The following is a 13,038-nucleotide window of genomic DNA, read 5'->3' on the forward strand; positions in this document are numbered from 1 at the left end:
CGTGAGAGGCCCCTTGGGTAAGAGTGACCATAATATGGTGGAATTCTTCATTAAGATGGAGAGTGACATAGTTAATTCAGAAACAAAGGTTCTGAACTTAAAGAAGGGTAACTTTGAAGGTATGAGATGTGAATTAGCTAAGATAGACTGGCAAATGACACTTAAAGGGTTGACGGTGGATATGCAATGGCAAGCATTTAAAGATTACATGGATGAACTACAACAATTGTTCATTCCAGTTTGGCAAAAGAATAAATCAAGGAAGGTAGTGCACCCGTGGCTAACAAGGGAAATTAGGGTAGCATCAATTCCAAAAAAGAAGCATACAAATTAGCCAGAAAAAGTGGCTCACCTGAGGACTGGGAGAAATTCAGAGTCCAGCAGAGGAGGACAAAGGGCTTAATTAGGAAGGGGAAAAAAGATTATGAGAGAAAACTGGCAGGGAATGTAAAAACTGACTGTAAAAGCTTTTATAGATATGTGAAAAGAAAAAGATTGGTTAAGACAAATGTAGGTCCCCTACAGACAGAAACAGGTGAATTGATTATGGGGAGCAAGGACATGGCAGACGAATTGAATAACTATTTTGGTTCTGTCTTCACTAAGGAGGACGTAAATAATCTTCCGGATATAGTAGGGGACAGAGGGTCCAGTGAGATGGAGGAACTGAGGGAAATACATTTTAGTAGGGAAGTGGTGTTAGGTAAATTGAAGGGATTAAAGGCAGATAAATCCCCAGGGCCAGATGGTCTGCATCCCAGAGTGCTTAAAGAAGTAGCCCAAGAAATAATGGATGCATTAGTGATAATTTTTCAAAACTTTTTAGATTCTGGACTAGTTCCTGAGGATTGGAGGGTGGCTAATGTAACCCCACTTTTTAAAAAAGGAGGGAGAGAGAAACCGGGGAATTATAGACCGGTTAGCCTAACATCGGTGGTGGGGAAAATGCTAGAGTCAGTTATCAAAGATGTGATAACAGCACATTTGGAAAGCAGTGAAATCATCGGACAAAGTCAGCATGGATTTGTGAAAGGAAAATCATGTCTGACGAATCTCATAGAATTTTTTGAGGATGTAACTAGTAGAGTGGATATGGGAGAACCAGTGGATGTGGTATATTTGGATTTTCAAAGGGCTTTTGACAAGGTCCCACACAGGAGATTAGTGTGCAAACTTAAAGCACACGGTATTGGGGGTAAGGTATTGATGTGGATGGAGAATTGGTTGGCAGACAGGAAGCAAAGAGTGGGAATAAACGGGACCTTTTCAGAATGGCAGGCTGTGACTAGTGGGGTACCGCAAGGCTCAGTGCTGGGACCCCAGTCGTTCACAATATATATTAATGACTTAGATGAAGGAATTAAATGCAGCATCTCCAAGTTTGCAGATGACACGAAGCTGGGTGGCAGTGTTAGCAGTGAGGAGGATGCTAAGAGGATGCAGGGTGACTTGGATAGGTTAGGTGAGTGGGCAAATTCATGGCAGATGCAATTTAATGTGGATAAATGTGAGGTTATCCACTTTGGTGGCAAAAACAGGAAAACAGATTATTATCTGAATGGTGGCCGATTAGGAAAAGGGGAGGTGCAACGAGACCTGGGTATCATTATACATTGGTCATTGAAAGTGGGCATGCAGGTACAGCAGGCGGTGAAAAAGACGAACGGTATGCTGGCATTCATAGCAAGAGGATTCGAGTATAGGAGCAGGGAGGTACTACTGCAGTTGTACAAGGCCTTGGTGAGACCACACCTGGAGTATTGTGTGCAGTTTTGGTCCCCTAATCTGAGGAAAGACATCCTTGCCATAGAGGGAGTATAAAGAAGGTTCACCGGATTGATTCCTGGGATGGCAGACTTTCATATGATGAAAGACTGGATCAACTAGGCTTATACTCGTTGGAATTTAGAAGATTGAGGGGGGATCTTATTGAAACATTTAAAATCCTAAAGGGATTGGACAGGCTAGATGCAGGAAGATTGTTCCCGATGTTGGGGAAGTCCAGAATGAGGGGTCACAGTTTGAGGATAAAGGGGAAGCCTTTTAGGACCGAGATTAGGAAAAACTTCTTCACACAGAGAGTGGTGAGTCTGTGGAATTCTCTGCCACAGGAAACAGCTGAGGCAAGTTCATTGGCTATATTTAAGAGGGAGTTAGATATGGCCCTTGTGACTAAAGGGATCGGGGGTATGGAGAGAAGGCTGGTACAGGGTTCTGAGTTGGATGATCAGCCATGATCATACTGAATGGCGGTGCAGGCTCGAAGGGCCGAATGGCCTACTCCTGCACCTATTTTCTATGTTTTCTATGTAGCCAACCCTATCCCCTACAAGGGTGTAGCCACTACACCCTTACATTTCATGTTGCTTTGTCCAGCAAGAAAACAGAAGTAGAGTTAATGAGGGTCATTTCATGTACTTATGTGATTTGCTTGTCTGGCAATGTTTACAGACTGTTAAATGGGTCTGTAGTGGATCCAACCAGAAGTCTGTGAGCCTGTTAAATTCATTTGGGGATTGCACAGTCGTTATGGAAGTAATTAAGGGAAAGGTGAGTTGCTTTTTTCAAACTATTTTGGTTTCATATTTTGATTGTTTAATTAAGTTTTCACAGTTAATTTTGCATTCATGAAGCATGAAGTTGTGAATATCAGGTTATACAGGCATTTAAAAATACTCGCAGCTTTGATAGAGAAGCTTTGGGACTGAGAATTCTTCAGTCCACTATTAGATACTCAGCCACACCAGCCATGCAACTGAAGTCGGGATGTCTGGGACACTCTGGGCCAAGAAGGGAATGGTAAACTGGGATGTGGAGAGTATGCTGATAATGATCGGAGCAGCAGGCTCCATGCCAGAAGATCTGATCTATTACATCCAAGGTCATTGGGGAGGAGGGGAAAACTGGAGATACAGAGAGGGCTTGCAAAAGTGGACCAATCAAGAGAGGTCATGATGAAGATTGTGCTATTGAAATGAAGGAAAAGAAGGAGCCAGTTAAAATATATTAAAAAAATACATGATATAAAAGTGAAGTTGAATAATCAGTAGATTAGCAAGAAGTATTGCAGGGGAATGATGTTAGACATAATGGGCACAGTGAATGCAAAGAAGATTTAAGATGCGATAGTAAAAAAAATAAGAATGAAACAAGAATAAAACATGGGCCCAGAGTGAAGTTGTGGAGAGCCGGAAGTAACACAGGATGAGAGGAGTTGGCTTCATAGATGGGAAGACCCAAAGACATTTGATATTAATAATTATATAATCCAGGAATTTTTGTTTCATATAACTAAATATGAATTTTTCAGATTCATATTCAAGGACAAAAATGGGCCTACTGGATAAGAGCTTACAGTCATGTACAAATTATGTTATTTCAGGTTTAAATTCAGTTAACTTAATGAGCTGAGATAGCAAACTAGAATTATAGGTAAAATTCCAGCCACTTACTTAGGAAAGGAAATCAAGGACCCTTATTTGGCTACTAAGACAATGCAACTAAAAATAAAACAGGATGGACTATACTTGGGAAAAGCAATTCAGACATAACTAAGGAACAATCAGCCAGTTGGGGATCTACCAAAGTGGTTCTGTTCCTAAGTTTAGAGAACTATCATATAGACCAGACAAACAATTAGCTAATCCACTCATTCTCAAAAATAACAAGTTTCATCCTTGCCACTGATTCTTCCTTTAAATGCCATTATTTTCAGCTGGAAAGCCAGACTTACCTGAGGAGGAAAACAGTTATATAAGGTCAGGTGGGATTAATTAATTGTCTCCAGGAAATGCAAGTAAAGTTATTTTTTACCGTACCCATTTAGAATTCTGGCTTGTCCATGTAGTCATGCCTGTGCAAAGAATTAGACAACATGTATCTACATTTGTGTGGCTGGGAAACTGTGCAGTAAAGGCAGATTGTGATCTAAATTTAAAACAAATAAAATCTAATGCACCAGAATCTGTGCAGAAGAGAACCAAAAGTCAGACCTGCTCCCTCTGACACCTCCCACCTAATAGAATTCACCTGCAGCCATTTTAAGCCCAGTTCTAATCCACAATCCTTCTTCACTCATCAAATCAGCCAGCCTTAACCATTGCTCCTAGCTTTCACACTTTCTGTTTACCTGGTTGCCTGGTCAAAGATGGGAGGGTAAAGTGTAGGTTTGTGTGTGTGTACGCGCGCGTAATTGCGTGAAGGGATTTAGAATATATGTCTAGTGCACATTCCGAAGCAGAGGGTGGCGGTAATGCACCATTAAGCTGGATGCCAACCGCCGTAAAACAAGATACAGACAGTTGTGTTTAGTTTCTGTTCTCTCTCTTTTTGTAGCCCCTCAATGCTAGTTATTTTGCGGTCTATTATTAAAGCTATTGTTCACTGCTGAATTATCTCTGCTGCTCTGCTTTTTGGTCAAGTCTCCTCTACATTTCCTGGCAGGATGAGTAAACCAACGATTGACCCAGCAGAGAATACTCGCCCGAAGGAAGTTGTCCACTGACATAAGCACATGATCCAGAAGCAGCAGGAAAACATTGACCAGATGTCCTCCTCTTTCATCCAACTCTCTGATTTGGTGCAATAACTCTGCAGCCTCCTCTCTCTGAGACCCAGATTCCTGTGCCCAAAAGCTTTGATTGATCTCCAGCCCAAAACTGCAACTTCCCGTACCAGTGCGTCTTACACTTTGGGCTCCAGCCACCTCTGCATTTTACAGACCAGGCCAAGGTGGCCTTCCTCATCTCTGCCTTGACTGATCAGGTTCTGACCCAGGCCATCACTAATTGAGACAATAAAGCCACCATTTTCAACAAATATGAGGACTTCGCTGCTGAGGTACACTGTGTTTTTGACCACTTGGGAAGTGGAAGAGGGGCAGTGGATATGATACTTTGCCTACATTGAGGCTCACGCTCTGTGCTGGACTACACTGGGAGTTCAGGGCCCTCGCGACTGAGTGTGGCTGGAATACCAGAGCACTGCTGGCCCACGACCATCATGGCCTCTCAAAGAGCCCAGGAGATGCCCACTGCCCTCAAAAGTCTCACCACTCTCATTCTCCATACTGATCAGCGTCTTGCAGAACAGCCCTCCAGGTCATCACCAATGCCCCCAGAACACAAGCAGTTAGAGACAAGCCCCTCCCAAGAGCACGAGCATCAGTGGAGAAGTAGCGTGTGCATCTACTGCAGAGCAGCCGACCGCCATCACATCAGATGCCCACTGCGCCTGGAAAAAGGGTGCTTTTGGGTAGAGATGAGTGCCCTCTTATTTAGCAGGCTCTTCCCAGTTCCTCGTTCCAGCACCATAGACAGTCTCAGTCTCTCTGTCCTCTGCACTCTGTCAGCCCCACGTGTGCAGGAGGCTCTAGTGGATTCCGGACCAGCAGACAACCTTCTGGCTCAGACTCTGTGCGTGCAGCTTTGACTCCGTACCAAACCTGCCTCTCACCTCTTCAACATCACAACCATTGACCGAAGTCCCTTAGGGTGTGGGGCAGTGAGAGTGCGCACAAAGCTTGTGCACGTGAGCATTGGAGAGCACCGTGGGTCCATCCAATTCCTCCTGATTGACTCATCCAACACTCCTCTCATCCTGTGTGACCCCTGGCCCTCCACTCACAACCCTCACTTAGCTTAGTTATTCAGTTGACGACTGAATCGGGACCCACCTGCTGGCAATCTCACTCTGTCAATCCGTGGAGATGGAGGAAATCCTCGACCTCGCCAAACTCCCACAAGAATACCACACCTTAGCTATTGCCTTCAGTAAAAGGGAAGCCAGTACCCCCTCCTCTGCCTCACAGACCACACGACTGCGTGATCAACCTCCTCCCGGGCAACAATTCTCCTCAAAGCTGTCTGTTCTCCCTCCTTCCTCCTGAAACCCAAACCATGAATGAATGTATTGCCGATGTGCCACAGCTCAGCTTCTTTCTTGCACCCCAGTCCCTAGCCAGTACAGGGCTTTTCTTTGTCAGAAAGACCGATGTGGGTCTTTGTCCCAGCACTAACTATGGTGGACTCAACAAAATTTCCATGAAGAAATGCTACCCTCTGCCCTTAACGGATAGCACATTTGAAACATTCTGAGCTGCCCTGATCTTCACCAAGCTGTATCTATGGCATGTGTACAAACTGTTCCACATCCAAGCAACACATACAAAATGCTGGAGGAACTCAGCAAGCCAGACAGCACCTATGAAAAAGAGGGAACAGTTAACGTTTTGGGCCGAGACCCTTCATCAGGACTCTATCTGCAAAAAGCAGGATTTCCCAGTAGCCAACCATTTTAATTCAAATCCCCATTCCCATTCCAACATGTCAGTCAATGGCCTCCTCTACTACCGCGATGAGGCCACTCTCAGGATGGAGGAGCAACACCTCATTCTATTGTGGTAGCCTCCACACGATGGCATGATCATTGATTTCTCCAACTTCTGGTAATACTTCCCCTCCCCTTCCCTCTTCATCAATTCTCCACTCTGGCTCATACCTCTTCTCTTCTCCTCACCTGACTATCGCCACCCTCTGGTGCCCCTTCTCCTTCCCTTTTTCCCATGGTCCACTCTCCTCTCCAATCAGACTCCTTCTCCAGCCCCTTACTTTTTCCACCTATCACGTTCCAGCTTCTTCCTTCAACACCCTCCCCTCCCCCCACCCACCTGGCTTCACCTATCACCTTTTAGCTTGTATTCTTTCCCTTCCTTCAACATTCTTATTCTGGCTTCTCCACTCTTCCTTTCCAGTCCTAATGAGGGGTCTCGGACTGAAATATTGACTGTTTATTCATTTCCATAGACATTGTCTGACCTGCTGAGTTCCTCCAGTGTTTTGTGTGTGTTGCGTTGGATTTCCAGCATCTGCAGAACCTCTTGTGGCCATTAGATGCTCATCAGTGTGCAGAGCTCAGGTCATAACACATGGTGGTAGGAAAATGGGGTATCATAATGTCAGCCTCTACATCAGCCTCAGATAGAGGCCAACACTATGATACCCCATTTACTTGTGCTGTTCAAGACTCTCTTGTGCAATCAGCAGAGGTTCAGTCACTAACTTGTTATAACAGCAGGTACAGAGGAAACGCATCCTGCCGCTGTAACCGATGATTTCACTCATTTCTGGTCACCTGACTTTAGGAAAGATACGAAGGTCCCAAAGGGTGTGTATAGACGATTTCCTAGAACAGTTCCAGGGATACCGGATTCCAGCTGTAAGGGTTGATTTTCCTTGGAGCAAAGGAGTTTGAGCAGAGATTTGAAAGATCTGGGCATGATTATGACTAGTTTAGATAGGGCAGAGGAGGTAAATTGTTTCCAATTGCATGCAATTCAACGACAAGAGAAAACAATATAAAACTTTGGGAAAATGTGTAAGAGGATTGTAAGGAAAAGTTTTTTTGTGTTGCAGAGTGCTTATGAGCTTTATTCAATAGTTGTTAAGTGAAGTGAAGACATCCCCAAGCAAATTGCATAGGCCAATAAGAAAGAGTAAATTAGAGTGCTGTTTCATAAAAAAAACGTTGAAATCAGGACAAGCAAGATTGGTCAAATAGGAGCCGGCAAAGAAATAATGAATGTCGCCTCTGTCATAGTAATTCTATTTTGTCAAGATGAGCTCACAGGGATCCAGTGAGACAGTTCTTCATTGATTGGCATCATAACTAGCATTGAGAAAGATGGTCATAGTTGATGATCTTTTGTTCATAGTTCATCTTCTTTTGTCCCAGGACTTTGCTACAGGAGTTAATCGAGTCATTGTCCTTTTGCCTAATCACTTTTATAGGCTTCATCAATGAGCACTGCAAGTTCAAAAGTGGGCTGAACCGACTTCAGATGCATATACAACATCTTAAATAGTGAACTGTTTTATCTCAATAACGATTACTGCATTTTGTATTATGATAACGATGTACTGGAATAATTTTCCAGGTTTCTTTGACAGCAACCTCCAAGCCTCTCTCTTCTGGAAGAGCAGGTACATGAGGAAGTTTGCTCCAGCTCATATACCAACGTTTCGTGGAAATATATTTTTGTTCCCACAGCACTGCCAGGCTAAAATCCTAGAAAACTATACATCAGGATGAACACCCAGGTCACAGGATTGCAGCAACTGAAGAATGGTGTTAACTATCACCTTCTCAGAGGCATATAGGATCGGGCATTATGTACTGAACTTCTTGGTAAAGTTCAACTCTCAAGACTGGCAAACAAAATCTAAAAATATTGTTCAATGGTGACCTCTGGTGGGCTTTTAAAATAAAGTTATTTTAATGTTAAAATTCAAAGTATAGTAGTGGTTAGGTATTAATACACTTTAAAGATAATAACGTTAAGTATATATGAATTATTACAACGTTGGCTTTGGTGAAAATTAATGGAGTAGATGTGTAAATTTTGGGGATTATAGAAGCCAGCTTCCCATTTATGGATTCTTGTCTATACTTCTCGCTGTCTCAGTAAAGTAGCCAACATAATCAAAGACCCCACCCACCCGGACTTTTTCTCACCTCCCCTCTTCTATTGGGCAGAAAACTCACAAATCTGAAAGCACATACCACCAGGCTCCTGGACAGCTTCTATCCTGCTATTATAAGACTACTGTACGATCCCCTAATGTGACAAGATGGACTCTCTATCTCACAATCTCCTTTATTATGGCCCTAAATCATTGCTTGCCTGCATACTCTTCTCTGTAACCATATCAATTTATTCTGCAATCCCTTGTACTGCCTCAATGATTAGTTTTCCCTGTACCTCAGTACATGTAACAATAATAAATTAATTTACCAATTAACTTATTGTAAAAACAATATGTTTCAACAGTAGGGAGAAAGTAATGGTGGAACTAAATAGTTCATAATTGCAGGTCCTTCCAATTTCAGGTGACTAAGATGTAGTAAATTATACAATGTGGAGTAAATAATGAGGTTAGGGTTAGTGCACTGGGAAGCAGAGGCCAGCTACATCTTGTTGTCTTGGTGTGCAATCTGTAGTGCAATGAATTCTTTTGGCTCACCAGTACACACTGAACTGTAATAGGGTCCCATAGTCTTCCTGGTCTCTACAAACTAATGATATCTCTAACATGAGAAGGTCTGCAGATGCTGGAAATCCAAAGCAATGCACACTAAATGTTGGAGGAGCTCAGCAAGTAGGCACCATCAATGGAAAAGAGTAAACAGTTGACGTTTCAGGCTGAGATCCTTCTTAAGGACTAAGGGGGGGTGTGTGGAAGATGATAGAATAAAAATGGTGGAGAGAGGGGAAAAAGGCTAGCTCATCTGGTGTCATCCAAAGTATACTTTTGTTTATTCTATAAGAACAATTCATCCCAGAATAAGCTCTCAACTAATGCACAGGTTCGTTGCTGAATCTCGGCCAGTGAGCCAAGAGACACCAGATTATCAGAGGTATATAAAATTGGCACTTATCAGATATTATTTTGAACAAATACAAATATAATGAGGACCATTATTGGTCACTGGAAATAAATCTGAATTTGGTAGATGTTTACAAAAGAAGGAAAAAAAAATCACTGCTGTTTTACCGGTGGCAACGGCCTATTTAAATTATTATCAGAAGGTGGCAGCATTTGTTTTTTTTTCTTTCTTTAAGGGTATTAATTCACTAAGAATTACTTACGTCCAAAATAACAGTAAATTAAGAGTAAAAGTCTACAGTATTTTTGGAAAGGGCCGAATGGCTAGGAGATGGTGTGGGATGAAGGGGCAACTTGTTATCCTGATATAATTTATGTGCTGGTTTGTTTGTCAAACAAAGTGAAGTTTGGTAGGATTCAAGTTTTATCTTCCAAGTCATGATCTGTAGTTAACTATAATTTCATGATCATATTTTAGAATTCCTTATTTTTTAGAGAATTGTAAAATATTGCACACTACATAATTAATGGAACAAATAGGATTTTATAACTCTTTTCATTGTGTGACCTAATTCCTTTAGGCAAAATGCTAGATATATCTTAAACTTTTCCTAAATTTGTAAAGGAGAAAATGGTTTGTGACTTGCTTTCCAGGATTGATGGTATGCTATGAATATTGAATTCACTCAAACCTTTTCCACTTTGTCAGAGGAACAATTCACTTGGAAATGAGACTATATTTGTGCATTGTATTTCTCTGTCTTAATTATTAGATAAACTGAACTGGCCTTGGTTCTGAACTGGCTCTTGGTTATGAAAAGAACATTAAAGGATCAGCAAATCCTGAACAAATTAGACACAGGCACACATGTATCATGATATGCGCTGGCAACGTCAGAACCCAAGTGCAGAAGAAACACAGACTCCAATGTAGAGATGACAACCAGAGTTATTTATAAGCTTTCCAAGAAAACATTGGTGCCTTGGTCAAGCAACACCACGAAACGCAACATTCACAAGACTAGCACCACAATTAGCACTAATCGGGCATTTGCTTAAATAATACAAGTAACATGGAATATTCAGGCCTATCAAAATAAACTTAACATGTTTAAATAGAAAGCACCAGGAGACTGCATTACAAAGAGTGAGTTCAAAAAAACACAAGGAAATCTAAATGATTAACACCTTTTATTAAACAACAATTAACCAGTTCTGGTGCTCTTAAAAACCTCACACAGGCCTGAAGAATTTGTTACATATATGACATACATGGGCTTGCTGTTTGGACTGAGTGGCAGAAACCACAGCATTTCTGCAACCATAAACTCAGGCTTTTAGAAAGCTATCTCTCCAATCTTGTGGTGTTGCTTTAGAGACTGTATAGTTTTCAATGAGGAATCTTGACCTAAATAATTGGAAGGATCGTGTAAATATTTTAAGGTTTTAATTCCATATTATGTTTTCACTGTCTGTGAGGATTTATGTCTGTTGTTAATTGACATAATTATGAATTTTTAAAGCATTTCAATACTTTAAAAGAGCATGAATGTGGCAGACTAGATATAGCATGATATGTGCCTTTTTCCCACAACGTAGCTGCTGTATATTTAATATTTCAGGAATACTTGAGTAATATTGTACATTTGTAAATATATTGATTAAACATTCACTGTTGTTTACATAATTCATTGAAGGTTGTATGTAAATTACATGAGTGGCATACCTCATTACGCTACCATGTCATATGTGCGTGCCTCACTAAAGTAAAAATGATGTGTATATGTTCCACTGGGCTCCCCTGTTTTTCTTTCAATGTTTTGGAGTTATATAACAGTGACAACTACTAAGTTTTAAAATGAACCCAAGATAACTACCTACCTGTTGAAATGCAGCAAGACGGTTGAGTTAAAAAAAAAGACGCAGCACGTTATTTCTTCAAGTTAACAAAAAAAGGCAGCAAATGGACAAAATTCTGGGTTCATAAACACTGTGATAATAATCATGAATAAAAAAAAGCAGAAATGGCTGGCTACTTCAGAAAGATAGACGTTCTATTGCACAAAAGATAACTGAATGATGTATACTGAACAGATTGAGTTGTATTTTAAATCAAATTGCTGAGTGCAGTAGCTGGAAAAGCATACATTTTGCTTAGAAGCTTAACTTCTCCAACCACACCAGCCAAAATCAGTTTTACTGTTATTGTGAACATAATGTGGGAAGATTTGGAACCAAAACAATTGTTGACGGCAGATCATTTTAGGTTTCATAAGTGGAACCAAAAGGCAGGCAAGCTCATTTCAGCTAACGTGGCTGAATTGAAGAAATTGTCTCAGCATTGCCAGTGATTAATGATGCACTGAGAGTTAATTTAGTTTGGAGGAATCATACAAGAAAATATTCAAAAACAGCTCCTAACTGAAGCACAATCCACATTGAAAACAGCAGTTGAAATTGCTGTATCAATGGAAATGGCAGAGAGAAAGCAACACACACATACACACACACACACACACACACACACACACACAAACAATTGAGTTGCAGTCAGGAATGAAAGTGAGTGTAGACAAAACTGTAACATTGAAATAGAAACCTGACTGGCCAAACAAATTGTGTTACCATTGTGGTAGAGGCTCATATGCACCAGATCTATGTAGGTTTAAAGGCAAAACTTGCAGAAAGTGCAACAAAGTAGACATATATAAAGAGCATGTCAGGCAGACAAAATGAAATGGACAGCAGAAGAAAGAGTAAAAAATAAATAGTCAAGTTGCAGGTTCAAAAAGAGCTGTTGATGAAAAATATGGTAATGATGAGAGTGACACAGGACAGAGTAGCCTTGAGATTTAAATGTGAAAACTAACAAGAGACAAGCAATATGCCTTAAACCAGAAGTGAGCGACAAGGTAATTAAAATGGATTGGATACTGGCATGTCTGTTTCAGTCGTTTTACATAATGACACACACAAAATGCTGGAGGAGCTCAGCAGGCCAGGCAGCAGCTATGGAAAAGAGTACAGTCAATATTTCGGGTCACAACCCTTCGGCATGACCTGCTGAGTTCCTCCAGCATTTTGTGTGTGTTCCTTAAATTTCCAGCATCTGCAGATTTTCTCTTGTTTGTAATTCCATATAGTGATTTTGAATGGCTTTTCAAATATACTGAATTGAAGCCTGCAGGTATCCAACTAAAAACCTACATTGGAGAAAAGTTAACTGCTGTCGGAATGACATTCACAAGAGCTGTGACTGGCTGAGACAACAACTTGACTGGATATCCATTCACTATTTACATTTCACATCCCCTGCAATAGAGTACTGTAATCTGAAAGTGAATTAAGAAAGGTACTGGATGTTGCCACAGCAATGTGCAAGGTTGGAAATGGAATACTCAGAGATGTCAAAGGTAAAATAGTGCTAAATGAAAATGCCACACCAAAATGTTACAATGCCCAGCTAGTTCTTTATACCAAAAACTGGCCAGTGAGCTAGATGGCATGGAGGCCGAAGGAATTCTTTCCAAGGTTGAGTGGAGCCCATAGGCAATGCCGGTGGTGTCATGGTCCGGTCCGTGAAGTCCTCATTCCAGTTCACGGTCCGGTCCATTGATCCTCATTCCAGGTTTTCCGGTTTTCCCTTTTCCTGTGT

The sequence above is a fragment of the Mobula hypostoma genome, chromosome 22, assembly GCF_963921235.1.
Source record: "Mobula hypostoma chromosome 22, sMobHyp1.1, whole genome shotgun sequence".
NCBI lineage: Eukaryota > Metazoa > Chordata > Chondrichthyes > Myliobatiformes > Myliobatidae > Mobula > Mobula hypostoma.